Below are 15,685 nucleotides of genomic sequence, written 5' to 3'. Positions count from 1 at the left end.
AAATAAAACAGGACTAATTTTTATGGCTATGGAAAGAAGCTTCCTCTTACTAATGACCAAAGAAATGCAAAACTAAACATGTATTAAGGGGACAATGTCACACATTTTATTGACAAAAATTTTGAAGTCACATAATAGTAAGAGTTGGCAAAGGTATAGAGAAAGGAGAATAACGTGTAGCACTGACACAAGTGTCCACTTGTACTACTATTTGTAGAGCTTGCATCTCTGAATTTTTTTTTTTTTTTTGGTTTTTGGGTCACACCCGGCGGTGCTCAGGGGTTACTCCTGGCTGTCTGCTCAGAAACAGCTCCTGGCAGGCACGGGGGACCATATGGGACACCGGGATTCGAACCAACCACCTTTGGTCCTGGATCGGCTGCTTGCAAGGTAAACGCTGCTGTGCTATCTCTCCAGGCCCTGCATCTCTGAATTTATGTGGGCTAATAACCAAGTATTTCATAAAAAATTTTACACACATGTGCAGGTGCTACCATAACTGACTGTGCTGGCAAAGAGAAAGAAGGGGCCTGGGGCTCATTTAGGAGCTCTAATAATAGATAAACTGCATATTCATGTGGTAGGGTGTCAGGAATAAACTTGATATACAAATAATAGTGTGGATCCATCTGAAAACATAAAATGAGTAAAAAGAGAAACATTACTGAGATAAAGTAGGGTCTTTCCTAACAAAGCTATATGAAGGGAGTGATCTACTCAAGAGTGATGGATTGAAAAACAGACAGACACACACGCCAAAAGGAGCAGTGAAAGTGTATTAGTTTAGTTGTGTGTTTGTAATCACCTGAAGAGAACTTGGGGGAAAATGGAGAAAAAAATTACAGTCTAGTAATTAAAATACTTTCAAATGGAATCTTTGATACCCCATGCTCAAATCATCTTTCTTTCTTTGTTGGGAGATGGTAGGGCATCTGGCAATGCATAGGACTTACTTTTGGCTCTGCACTCAGGGTTCATTCCTGGTGGTAGTGCTCAGGGAAATTTCAGAGATGTGGTGAGATAGATCAGCTGTATGCAAGTGACTTAAGCGCTGTACACCTTCTTTGGTCCCCTCAAATAATCATATAGTGACCAATCATTGGGATTTTTCCAGTCAAACAAATCTCCATCCTAAAAGCACATAACCCACTCCTTCATCTCCTTGTCAACTCTTGTGGATAAACTGATAACCTCCCATGTATCTATGCATGTTCCACCCCCAGCAGAGCCTATGGATTTTACCTAATTTGAAAAGGGGTAGCGGCAGACATGATTAAGTGAAGGATGTGAGATGAAAGCATTGATACCCTGAGATGAAGTGTTCAGGAGGCAGTGTCAGTTCTGCAAAGACAGAGGCAGAGTTCCCAATTATGTGGCCACAAACCAAGGAATGCTGGAGCTGCCAGGAGTCAGAAGGGGTAATGAGAGGGCCTCCTCTAGAGCCTGTGGAAGGAGTACAGCCTAGCACGTGCCTTGAAATTCTGGCCTCCAGAATGGAGAGAACGTGGTCCTGTTGAGTTCACCCAGACACTGGTTAGAGTTGTCCCAGCATATAAACATGCCCAATGGGCTTCTCCTCAAATGTATCTCATTGCTCTTTTCGTGGACCCACACAGCTTCTTCTACCTGTCCCCAATGGGACTGTTGTTTTTCACTGCAGGGTTTCCCCCTACATGCAAGATTGAGATTTCAGGGGTCAGAATGATACAGTGTGAATTCTGTCAAATTATAGGAGGAGATATATGACTTTTTCTTTGGCAGGGAAATTAGTTCAAGAGAAAGTCTCTGTTTGGTGCACTCCCACTGGAACTACGCCCCCCCCCCCCCGCACTTTTTTTTTTTTTTTTTAGCAAGCACAAGCAGGCTTCAGATTCAGCTCTTTGAAAGCGAGTAACAGTATCTGCTTAGATATTAATAACATTGTTTGGGTTTCATTGAATTTATTTTTATGCTTGGCTAGCTTTTATTTATTGTAAGGGATGCCAATTTTTCTTTCAAGCTTAAAATAGCAGGTTCCTTTTTGTAAGCAAGTGAATCTCAACTTTAAAGTGAGTTATTTTAAACAAATGGGTACATATATAGAAGCAGCATTAAGACAGATATGGAAATGTTTATGAAGGTGGGTAATACTATTCTACCTTTAGAAGCTTACTGAATTATCCCTTTTCTCTTCCTAAGGAAAATGTCCTCTATAAGAATAATTTATATGCCAATCCTATCCATTTGTTAAATCTAATATTCACCTCTTGGTTGGGGCTCATTTTTATTGTCAAGAAGTAACCACAAATAGAATGTTTTCCAAATTTTTGTTTGATATTTTCCCTTTGTTATTAGTAATTTGTCAGATTAAAATGTGTGGGGTTGGGAACACTCAACAGTGCTCAGGGATCACTCCTGGCAGGACTTAAAGGACCATATGTGGTGGCAGGGATTGAATGGGTTGGCTACATGCCAGGCAAGTGCCTTACTCACTGTACCATTTCTCTGACCCTGATAAAAATTTCTTATGCCTATCATCTTCCTTATGCTCAAGGATTAATAACACTGTTCTAGAACCTTCCTGTGTTAAATGCTGCCTGATTTTCAAGATCCCTTTCTACATCCACCTCTACACACACACACACACACACACACACACACACACACACACACACACAAAGTGGATCATTTTAATAATTGGTACAGAGTCATTCTTTTGACTTTGAAGAATGGCAAATTTATTACAATATCTCTCAGGTAGAGTATTGCTACCACATGTCCCCAGTACTCAATGTGTCTTTTCAATTTTCCCACCGGGCTCTTCCTTTTCTTATGTTAATCAACACCTTAGTTCATGCATTTCACCTGGGATTCCACGTTTTGCACCACCATCCTCCATATTTCCCTGTCTTAACTTTTTCTTCCATTTTGAAAGTCCCAACTTTAATACATGAAAGATGAGAAGACTACATACTCATTTTTATTTTTGTGATTCATAGGAATTACCAGTTTTATCAAAAAGAACGGACAACTTTACCAACATATTTAACAATATCAACTACCTTCTCAGCAAAGCAGTAATTTGACATTTTCCCAAAACACAACATAATTCCAGGTTCAATAGTAAACACACACACACACACACACACACACACACACACACCAAGACAATCAATTACTACTTTCGTATCAAGACATTTTTTTCTACAGAACTTGCTCATAGTTTGGTTCTCTGTTTCAGGGCATACATTGCTTTTCAGATGAAAGACTTGGGATGATGGATGCAGCGTTGATGTGTGTGCAGGAGAGAATCCAGGGTGAAAAACTACTGGGGAGTAACAGGTAGTTCATTTCTCTGGTCAGACAACCAAGCAAAAGGACAGTTATTCTGAGATCTCTCAAGTAGAAAATATCATGCTGATCTCAGAACCAGGGACATAGAGGAGCTTCTTTGTGATGTTGAAAAGAACCATAGGACCTCTAACAGGGTCTTAGTGCACGGTGGCATCACTGGCTCTTTTTTCATGCTCCAACTTTCTAAGTATATTGTTACATCACAATACATAGTAACCCCATACAACTTGGAGTCCCATCATCACAGCTGTGATTTTGCATTTGGTACTGACATATTCTCTGGCCAGTGTGTAAAAGACATTATCAACTCCCTCTTTGGTCTTGGCCATTGGTCTTATTTTGTATCAACTGTCCTTGTTGGCAAATCATAGTTGCACTATGCCTACATCATGGTTACATCATCTGAATCTTTTCCATTCAATATTATATTGTATTTTATTTTTTGTTACTTCATTTAAACACTGTGGTTTACAAAATTGTTCATAAAACAATTGTTTAGGGCTTTCTGTGTTCCAACACTAATCACACCATCAGTGTAACCATCCCTCCTTCATTGTCCTTAGTTTCCTGATCTCTGAAACCCGTCTCCTTAGTAGGAAAAAAATGATGTTTTCATTGCTTGTTATAACTAAATGGCTAATGGATTTATCAAAAAATACTTCAGTAAGAAAATTTGTGAGAATTGTATTTCACAATAGAGTCATTGTCATTGTTTAAACATGTACTAAGCTGTTTGTCGCTTGCTGAGTAACAAACTGCGTTGCTTTTGTGGCTAGGTGGCTTCTAAGCTACTTTCCCATCTAATTTGGTGTGCTCCTATAGGGGTGTCCTTATTGTGGATTTGACAGAGTTGTGTGGTCGCATGTGTACATCCAAGATCTCCAGGATCTATAAAATGGGGTCAGTGAGCTGACATGGTATTGGCTGTTGGATGTGGATGTGGCTGTTGGGGTTTCTGGTAGTATAGGGAAAGGTTACTTTCCTGACCCCACTACAAGAAGAACGCAGAATTTTCAGCCCCCAAACCAGTGTATCTGGAATTTTTGCCAGTTTGGTTTCTCTGCACATCATCTGAATCTTTGACTCTCTTAATCCACTCTTTGTAAAGATTAATATCTGCAAATTATTTACTATTATTGATGGCAAATACACCAAGGAAACCTTCAACTGCCCTCAGACAGTAGTTTCTACAGTGTTGGTTAAGATAAAAGTAGAAAGCCTATCTAGAGGACAGGCCGGTGTGGGGTGAGGAGGAAGGACACTTGGGATATTGGTGAAGGGAATGTTGCACTGGTGAAGGGTTTTATATATATATAAAAGAAAAGAAAACAAAAGATAAGGCCACCCAATGCTTACCACAGGCTATGTTCTTTACACTGACTGCATAGAAAGAGGAGGTACAGTAAATGCACCCCATATACACCTCAACCCAGGCCCTTTGCCTGGTCTGTATTGTGAATGGGGGGACAAAAACAAACAAAACAAAACAAATACAAGATAAACGTCACCATCTAGAGTGACACACCAGTTTTTGGGAAAGAATTCTGTGGTAGGATCATGTTCACCTACAGAGCCATCCTGAACTAACTGGATTGTCAGGGTGTTTTACCCAGCACTGCCTGCTCCAACCACCACCTACCTGGCTGTGCCATGTCATGTTACACCAGCAAGAGCCTCAAACTGATAGATTTAGGACCAAATGCAGGAAAAATTGTTGGAGCTTCCAGAACTGCTATGAACAGCCACACCAGGGAGCAACAGCACTTCTGGCCTATGGCCACCATCTTTCCCTATACATGTCTTTTGTGAAGTAGCTCAGAGTCTCTCCAAATGCCATGAATTGAGGTTGCAGATGCTGATTTTGTTATTATTTGTTGATTTTTGTCATGGTTATTCTGTCCCTCAACTTTTTTCTAGTTTTGTTATGACATTCTCAGTTATGGGCTCATTTAATGAGTTCTTCTTTTGGGTGGGGGGAGGCACACCTGGTGATGCTCAGGGGTTACTCCTCGCTATGTACTCAGAAATCGCCCCTGGCTTGGGGGACCACCTGGAATGCTGGGGATAGAACCAGGTCCATTCTAGGTTAGCTGCGTGCAAGGCAAATGCCTTACTGCTGTATTGCTCTGGCCCCATCTAATGAGTTCTTATTGAACCAGGCCCATACCTTCCTTCTCCTTTTCTCAATTTTGTCACATTTATTTTTGTTCTCTCCATCATATGTTTTTTGAGAATTATATTATTATTATTATTATTATTGCCACACCCAGTGGTGCAAGGGGTTGCTCCTGGCTCTGCCCTCAGAAATTACCACTGGCTAGCTCAGGAAGCATATGGGATGCTGAGGATCTAATATGGGTTGGCCGCATGCAAGGTAAATGCCCTCCCTGCTGTGCTATTTGCTTTGGCCCCATATTAATTTATTTTTGACTTCTTAGTGTCTTTAGACTTAAATTTGGTTCTTCTTCTCCTCCTCCTTTGTCACATCTGGTGGTGTTCTGGGCCTATTCCTGGTTCCATGCTCAGTAAACCATTTGTAATGCTCTGTGTTCAGGGAAGGAAACCTGGTCTACCTCAAGCAAAGCAAGTGCCTTACATACTGTACTACTTCTCTGGCTAGTAAATTTTGTTTGTCCAGAAGATGGCTGGCTCATTTCCCCTTTCCATCCAATGTGACAGTCTTTGACAATCTGAACTGACACTCTTTCCTCTAGCAGCTTTGACTATTAACGTGGTGTTTCATGGATTTTCTTGGGTTTAGATCCATCATTTTCCACCCCGTGTTTCGTATAGCTCTTGGTTACCTTTTATTTATTTGCTCTTCCAAGTTATTTTTATGATCCCAACTTTACTTTTGTTTTTGACAAATTAGCTACCAATTTTGATTGTATTACTTAGTTTTCTAGATTCTTGAAAATAATATAATAATATTTTTTGTCTTTGTATGTTTGTATTTCAATGCTCAGGGCTTACACATGGAAAAGGGCATCAGATTTATGTTCAATAAATCTATTGGTGGGGCTCAGCATCATATTGGTATTGGGGATTAAACCTGGTTTGACTGCATGCAAAGCAATTTTACTTATTCTTCAGTCCCCCAATTCTGTCTCTTCTCCATTCTCTTTAATGGCTCCTTCTGGAATGCAGGTAGGCCTATTATCAGCATGTTCCTAGAGAATGTCACAGAATAGTTTGGTTCACTCAGGTGGCATGAACACTGCAGAAAGCCTCTCTTAACGAGAACAACCATGCACCCCTTAAACCTCAAAACAAGCTCTCATTGCACAGTGGACTGGTACTTTGGGCAGCATCAACTCAGAGTTGCACAGACATATCTTGGCCATCCCAGAGAAGACAGAGAAGACAGAAGACAGAAGCTGAGCTTCCCCACAGAGCTGATTGTGCATCAATCAGGCATGCAAGGCAGGGAGGACTCTGCTGGGGCGGCCAGGGACCTTGTATGAGTCAGGGACCTTGTATGCTTCATCTTGGTAGCCTCAGAACAATGCCAGAGACATAATCCATGCTTGATGAGTGGCATAGAACTTAGATGAACATAGGGGAAATTGTTATCAGAAAAAATTTCAAAGGATGAAAGGTGCCTTGTGTATGTGCATGCAGACAGGCAAGGACAGAGTAGAAGATGATGCTAGAACAACAGAAATAAACTGGTGGTTAAGGGTTGTTTGTAGTGTTGCCAGTAGATATGATCAGGTTGACATCTTCGAAGATTTTTCTATTGCTCTAGAAAGGGTGGTTGTGAGTGGGCTCATCTGAAGCTAGCCAAGAATAGAGGAGACTGTTGCAAGCATAGTCAGGAGAAGCAGCAAGACCAGAGCCAAGACTGGCTTCTTCTCAGGAAGCAGTAGTTTCTCTTGATAGGCACAGGATTGGTGGAGATTCACCCACTTCTGCATCCCAACGACCCTCAAGGATTATTGAAAAGTGACTCAATACCTTCTTTCTTCTCCAGGACCTCACAAGTGCATGCCTACCTTGCTCTGGATGTTTGGAGTGGTAGGAGCAAACACTTTTCTTTGGGCATAGAGTATCCTACTCCTGGAATCACATACTTTTCAAGGCTTATAGGCCCCTTAAACCCAAGGTCCCCAGTGTTCCTGGACCTAAGGAAAGACAATATACACTTCCCACTGGGTAACCTCCTGCTGGGCTCAGACACTGTTCTTGCCCCTAAAGATTTTAGTCACCATTTAGAAAATGTCCCTTTCATCTCTCACACTGAGGTACCCATGCTTCCAGCCTGAATTCCCACCTCCACACCATATTCACAACCTGCCGAGATGCAAGATGAGACCAGCAATTGCTTTGTGAAAACTTTCTAAGTTCTTTCTGCAGTGAGCGTTTGGAGATGAAGGCACAGTGTCTGGTTCATAAAGTGTGCAAGAAAGTGAAGGAGAAACAGTACTAATGATGATAATAAAAGCCAAGGAAAACAGCCAGGAGGAAAATTGCACAATACCCAAAGATATCATGGTTCATGAGAGAGAGAGAGAGTGTGTGTGTGTGTGTGTGTGTGTGTGTGTGTGTGTGTGTGTGTGTGTTTAATCCACCAGCCACAGGTGTGGAAATCATAGATTACAAAGCCCTTTTGCAACTCATTTTCTAGATGAACAATCGCTCCTGCCAAGTTGTCCTGTATTGATTAAATAAATTCAAATGTAATAGAATCCACTCTTCAAAACACATTCAGGAGCTCTTTCTGCTCCCGCATTTTCCCCAGAGAGAGCCAGAGATCTGAAAGAAAAAAAAAGAGAGATCCATGGAAAGATTCATGTAACTGTCTTTGAAAGATTAATTTGTTTTAAATGTTGAAGATCCAATAGACTGAGGTTATATAATGTGTAATGAATGTCCAATTATAGGATGTTCCTCTTTATAAAGACTTATTATTGTAACCAAAAGGTATTAAATCTGAGACTCCAGTGTACAGGATTATCCAAGAGAAATACAACATGAGTCATAATTAAAATCTTTCTTAGCCTAATTTTACAGTATTAATTTTAATAACAATAATGGGAAAATTAATAAAGATAATAATCCTCAATGTTTAGGTTTCACATATGTTAAGCAAACTCTGACATACACACAAAAAAAAGAGAGATAAATAAACCACAATTACAGCTGGAGATTTCAAAATTCTTCTCTCCTAACTGGTAGGTCAAGTAAACAGAAAATGATTAATAACCAGAAACTCTGAAAACATCCTAATGAACTTGACCTAACTGACATTTTTAGAAGCAACCCAAACTTCACAGGCTTATGCGAGCACCTCTGGGTTCTTTCTGAATATTATTCTGGGAATATTCAACATGATTAGATCCCTGCTAAACTACAGGGAGAAAGGACAGGGGCTAAGGCATTTGCCTTATATAGCAGCAAATTCCAGTTCATCTATAGTTCCCAGAAAGTGTTTCTGAACACTGCTGAATGTGGCCCAACATCATCTCCTTGCACCAAAATAAATAAATAAAATAGAATAAAGACTAGAAAATCTAATAAAAAAGAGAATAGAAAATCACCATGCCCCTGATTCTATGTCTCTATGTGCCTAAAATATTACTGTGAAAGATTTGTAATTTACTTTGGTAAAAATAAAATTTATTTAATTAAAAAATGTTACTTGATATATTAATGAAATAAACTAATTAGTTAATTTTTTTGGTTTTGGGTCTCTCCTAGTGGTGCTCAGGGGTTACTTCTGGTTCTGTGCTTGGAAATACCTCCTGGCAGACTCAGGGGACCCTATGGATGTCAGGGACAAATCCAGTCAGCTGTGAGCAAAGCAAATACCCTACCTGCTATGCTATCTGCTTTGCTATAATATTGCTCTGATATATTTATTTACTTATATATATATATATTTTATTTTAAAACTTTATTGATTGATTTTTGGGCCACACTCAGCAGCTCTCAGGGGCTACTCTTGGCTCTGCTTTCAGAAATCACCCCCAGCAGGCTGGGGGACCATATGGGATGCTGGGAATCAAACTGGGTCCCTCCCAGGTCGGCTGCATGCAAGACAAACACCCCACCACTGTGCTATCTCTCAGGCCCCTCCCTTGGTATATTTAAATGGACTGAGATTATGCTTTTTTTTTCCCCACAAAATTAAGATAACAATTCTACAAAAAAGTAACACTAAGAAAATTTCTCACAGTAGAAAACAAAGCAACCTGTGGGGTGTGGGATTAATTGGATTGTGGGGTTGTTCTGATCCCATCCCACTCAGTATACGCCTCGTTTCTCATTGGTTGGAAATATCTTTGAATGTAGCACTTTGGATTGGTTTTTGTTTAGACCACCTAATCCCACCTCCTACTGTGGTCTCTTTCTTTCTAATAAATAATCAGATATTTCAGGAAAATGCTCTCTTGAGTTTCTGGACTTCCATGGAGCTTGCGACTTCCACGGAACTTGCTGCTTCTTATGGGTGTTAGTGTCTTAGTTAGGTGTATTAGTTGTAGAATTCCCGAATTCGTTTCTCCCTCCTTGTGTGCCTTTGTGCTGATTATATCCTAGATCGACGTTTGCTTCCAGACTCGGTCTCTCCAGTGTTTTGACTTTAGAACCTAAGGATTAACTCTATAGTGGGTTGCCCGTACACTGTACTCAGGGATTGCTTCTGGCTCTGTGTTCAGGGATGACTCTTGGTGGCGTGCAGGGACTATGTGTGATTGCTGGGGATAGAATCCAGGTTGGCCACAATGCAAACCAAGCACCCTACATGAGGTAATGTCTCTCTGGCATCCATGAAAGCATTCTTACCAAGACAATAGGGATCCCAGGCAATTTTTTTAGACAACAAAGAATGAACACTTTTAGACTCATTTCAGGAGACTAGAGGTGCCTTGATACCAAAGTAGACAGAGAAATTTGTTATAAAATAATGGAAAGAGGGTAAGATTACTCTTGCATGGAGACTCATAAACTTCCATGAAGGGATAGAGTGATATTACAATGGGTAGAGTACTTACTTGCCTTGCACACAGCTGACTCCAGTTTCACCCATGGCAACTATATATGGTTCCCTTACTCATCTGCAAGAGTAATCCCTGAGCTCAGGGCCAGGAATATGCCCTGAGAATTGTTAGGTCTGTGCCCCCCCCCCACTCGCAATATTCAGTGAATTATTAGCAAATAAAATCCAGGAATATCTTTAAAAAAAATCTCTCTTTATCCTTCTTTTTCTGTCTTCATTCTGTCCACTCCATTTCAAATTCTGCCACAACTAGCTGAAATAAAAAGTGGTACTTTCAATGACATATTAAAGATTTCACACATAGCTCCAAGCTGATTTCTTCAAAGATGGTTTACACAGCAGTAAGTTCAGACCAGAAGAGGAAGTGACACAGTGCAGAAAAGACTTCTAGGGAGGACTCTGACCTTACACTACACCAGAACTCAATCCCTGCTCCCAGATTCCCCTGTAGCTTTCTCTTCTCTTGTTGATGACTCCTCATCAGTGTGCCAATGACCTCGACATGACAGTGCTCAACTTTAGGTGGTAATCAACCCCAAAGCTAATTTTCTCCTAAGGAAAACCAAGTTTTCCCCCACTCCCACTCCCAGTCATTGACCACCACCAGGGATATAAAAAAGGAAAACAGTCCTTTGTGGAACATGGAATGTATGTATTGAAGGGTTGATGAGACAGTACAGAGATAAGCATTTGTATTGCATGCAATGGGCCTAGGTTTAATATCTGGGACCATGCATGGTTCTGGAAGCACTGCCAGAAGTGAATTCTGAGCACAGATCTAGGAGTACACCCTAAACATAGCCAGGTGTGACCCATCCCTATCCCACAAAGAAAGAAAGGAATGAAGGAAGGAAGGAAGGAAGGATGGATTAAAGAAAGGAAGGTAGGAAGGGACACATTGAAAACAAATTCTCCTATGTTCCAGCATTGCATTTTCAAAACAGGGAACCCCAGTAGAATGTAATCATATGATTATGTTTAAAATTAAGACTTAAAAATGCAGAGAAATGATCATTTTATGCAGTAAGTTAACAGCTTCATATAGGAAAGGCCCAGGTCCAAGGTGGGTTGGAGTGTCACTCCAGCAACTGATCCAGACTCAGCTCCTTCACTTTGCCTCCCTTCTGGCAGGCTCATAGGAAACCGACTGTGCTCTTTTGGGTTCTCCACTCTGCTATACTCTTTAGTGTTAGAGCTGTCCTTGGGGAGTAGGGATAGTCGTCATATTTTGAGAGTTTCTCTTTGTCTTGGAGATAAAGGTTGGCATTGGGTTTTATTTATCCTGCTTGGAGCTGCAATTTTTCTTCAATTCTGGAAAATGTTTCAGGCATAATATTTTCAAATATTTCCTGTTTCCCCTTGTTCTCTGTTTCCTGCTTTGGTATCTCTGCCAGATGTTTCTAGAAAGTCTGTGGGATGTATGCTGTGCCCATTTATTCTGTTCTCCATTGCTCAACTGTTGTATATCTGTCATTTTAAGTATGTGTGATTTCAATGATCTTTCAGGCCACTAAGAACTTTTTGCTGAATCTAATTGACTGACTATAGATTAAAAAAATAGCCTCAGGTAGGGGCTGAAGAGATAGTATAGGAATTAAGGTATTCATCTTACAAGTGGCTGTAGCCAAGACAATCATTTAAATCCCAGCGCTGCATCTTATTTCCTGAGTACCACCAGGTATGGCCCTTGTGCACAGAGCCAGATGTAATCCTTAAGCGCTGATAACTGTGTGCCCTCAAAATAAATAAATTTAAAAAAGGTACATAAAACACAATGAAGACACAGAATACACTGAGGTTTATGTATTTTTGCCTTGTGCTCATGCATGGTTTCTTTCTCTTTTGCTTGTTTATATAGAGACAAAAGGATAAGAATATTAAAAATTTATATCTACCTTTTTTACTTTTCTATTTCATTTCAATGCTTCCTTCCAGCTAAGGTAACCAAGTTCTTGAGCCCTGTATTTCTTCTTCCTTTGCTCTAAAGTATTTCCAATATCGTATTTTAACATATATTACATATTCCTCAAATGTATACATCTGTTTGTTTTTTTATTATTTAATTAAAAACACCTGTGTAGCTTTATAAAAATGTTTGACTGGTGTGGTTTCTGAGACTTATTTTTCATTCAGTTGGCTGTGGCAATCTATGTATACTGCTTCATGTAGTTATTTGTTTTGACTGTACTATAATGTTCCTTTGTGTCTTCTGACTATATCACAGTTTATTTATCCACCCTTCTGTCAACGAGCATTTGAGTTGCTTCCAGGTTTTTGCTATTATGAACAGACTACTATAAACATCATTATTCATGTCTCTTGGGTTTCTCTTGGGATAGTTCCAAGAATGGAATTGCTGAGACAGATACTATGTGAACTTTCAAATGGTTTATAGGCAGTTGGACTGAAAAAAAACTTCTATTTAATCTTCAAGTTTTTAATTTTTAGAGACTATGGCTATTTATCTGCAAAGGTCCTGTTCTTTATTCAATTTTTGTTACCAAACAAAAATTGTCAGTTGTCTAAACAGTTTCAACATCTCTATTTTCTCTTCCTTCCTCTCTCCCTCCTTCCCTCCCTTTCTTTCTCCTCCCTTCCTCTCTCACTTAATTTGGGCCTAACTTGGAGCTACTTGAGAGCTATTCTGGCCTCTGTTCTCAGTGTTACTCCCACTGGTGCTTGAGGTGTGCCGGGATTGAACATGGGCCAGCAGCATGCAAGGCCAGTGTCTTAACCTTTGTACTGTCTCTCTATTGCTAAACATCCCTTCTATTCATATCGTGTATTATCTCCAGTTAGTGAGGTGTAAACTTTGAGTAACATACATTCTTCCTTCACCCCATGGTTGGATATTTCTTTCTGTGATTAAATAATTTTGATTGTGAACTTATCTTCAACTCATATCCCTCAGTACTCATTTGGAACCCTGTATACTTTATCTTAACATACAATATAAGGAGACTTAAAAAAAAACATTTAAAAAATTTAGTAATAAGAAGTGGGAAATACAATGAGAGAGGAATGAGAATATTCAAAGGAGCACACAGGTTTATAGAGGAAAGAGGTGAGGGCATCCCAGAGACTAAAAGAAGGGAATTACACATCCTAAATAGAAATGTGAATGACCCCACAATGGGGATGTGCCCACAGATTGACTTTTCAATGACTTTCAGAGCTAGAAATGACTCCAGAGGTATTTTCTGTTATTCTAATTTGAGGTTTCTGGTACAACATAAAATTAGGCCCTTTAATCCTTATTTAACCTTGACCTCAATGACTTCTGTTATTATTATTATTATTAAACTTGAGCAAAATATCAGATCCAACTCAAGTTTCCTTGCATTTTCATAAAGTAATGGATGAAATTTTTCTTCCAGGAATTGGAAAAGCCTTCCAAGTACCTGAATTTTTTTGTTTTGTTTTGTTTTGTTTTTGTTTTTTTGGGCCACACCCATTTGACGCTCAGGGTTTACTCCTGGCTATGCGCTTAGAAATCGCCCCTGGCTTGGGGGGACCATATGGGACACCGGGGGATCGAACCGAGGTCCGTCCTATGCTAGCGCTTGCAAGGCAGACGCCTTACCTCTAGCGCCACCTTCCCGGCCCCATACCTGAACTTTTTATAGGGGATTTGATCACAGAAACTGTCTGTGGGCTTAACACACCTTTTTGCACTTCCAGTACTGCCTACTTTCCATTTTCCCTCAGATCTTCCATGAGCACAGCTCCCTGCAGCTGAAAGGAAAAATACCACATTTACAGTGGCTCACTTATTTCTAGGGATTCCTTGAAGATTTTTTTCTGACTAGTGTGCATATGTCATACCTCCGTAGAGTTGGGCCTCTCACACTGAAGATGAATTCCTTGTGGGTGGGTACATTTGTCTATTTCTGGCCTCTTGCACACATATTACTTTGGTCCTAACAGAGTAAACATTAAATACATCAAAAAATACAGCAGCAAAACACAGAGTGAGGGAGTAGATGAATAAATGGCCACCATCGTGTCATTATCTTCTTTCTAAGGCCACACCCAGAGGAACACAGGCTACTCCCAGCTCTGTGCTTTGGGGTAGCTTTTGGCTGTGCTGTGGGAAAACATTGGTGCCACAGATGGAACCTGGCTCTCCTGACTGCGAAGCAATTGCTTCAGCCCAGCCTGTTTGAGTGATCTCTTCATCTCATCATTTGACTATACCAAATTAGCTTTCCAGTTAAACCTCATTGCTGTAGCTCTGTCCATGAACACCCAAGGCAGAGAAAGGCAGGGGGGTGCTCAAGGTCATAGAAGATCCTAGATGAGTCGTCAGGGAGCAGGAGAGCTAGTGACAGGCAGTATACAGGTGTCTATTGTACAGGAGATATCACTGGTGTGCACATTGCTGATGGATGAAGCCAGACCCAACATCATTTGGGTACGGCAGCATTTAAGGAAGGTGACAGAATTCTAGTGGCTTGTGTGTACCTTCTCCCCTTCTATTGGATGCCAGAATTCCTCCAGCTCCCAACACAGTTAGTTCACATCTTTAAATGGACAGGATAAGAGCTGACATTCTGAGTGTACATGTGTGTGTGTGTGTGTGTGTGTGTGTGTGTGTGTGTGTGTGTGTGTAAGGCTCATGCATTACCTCCAGTCCTGGGTACCCTTCTAACTCCACTTCAGTGCTCTTTGACACATAAAAGATGTTTCTGGGCCTCTGCTGTAGCTGTGAGAAGAGATCCATTCTGCAGAGGAGTCCTCTGTTTACCCTTGCAGGATAGGAGGGCCAAATACAAAGCCTGGTGGGGGGGGGGAGACACAAGGCAACTCCAACAACTCATCTACTTATCAGGGCCAAGATCATGTGTGTAATTTGACTTAGCCAGAAGAGTCTTCCAAGACAGGGGTCTCCCCTGAAGCTCCTGTTCCCTACAAGAAGACAGAGATATCAGCTTGGTTGTCCCAATCCTGGCACCGTTCTCAGTCTCTTGAGAACCAGTTGGAAGCTTTTTCGGGAGGTGTGTGGCAATGGTGTCCCCAAATAGCTTGGGGTGATGAAAGAAATCAGCTTGGGAGAGACACCTCCCTGTTTGTCTTCTCAACCTTGGGAGTGGGTCCCAGCAGGCTCTGCCCCAAACCCAGCCTCGCTCTGCCCAGGGCTACATACTAGGTGCCGAGTGGATACATTGTGAGTGTGTGAAAAGAGCAAAAGGAATATGACTCAGAAATAATTCCTAGGGCCAACCTCACCCTAAGGATTGTTTCATTAAAATGGAGAGGGGGGGAAGGGGACAAGCCCTTTGCCAAAGTTTCCTCATTGTTCTAACTTGCCTTTGACTTAAGGATTCAGCAAACACCGACACAGGCGGATGA

General features: G+C 40.8%; 1 non-coding gene across 1 annotated transcript; it reads left to right on the top strand.

Annotated features, from left to right (window-relative positions):
• Positions 1 to 4,672: 4,672 nt before the first annotated feature.
• LOC126016514 (small nucleolar RNA SNORA51) lies at positions 4,673 to 4,805 on the top strand. Its single transcript, XR_007498309.1, has one exon. It is a non-coding gene; the product is annotated as a small nucleolar RNA SNORA51 (small nucleolar RNA).
• Positions 4,806 to 15,685: the final 10,880 nt, after the last annotated feature.

This window comes from Suncus etruscus, chromosome 8 (assembly GCF_024139225.1).
Source record: "Suncus etruscus isolate mSunEtr1 chromosome 8, mSunEtr1.pri.cur, whole genome shotgun sequence".
Taxonomy (NCBI): domain Eukaryota; kingdom Metazoa; phylum Chordata; class Mammalia; order Eulipotyphla; family Soricidae; genus Suncus; species Suncus etruscus.
Note: the sequence above shows the minus strand (reverse complement) of the source record. Positions and strands in the feature narration are given on the sequence as shown.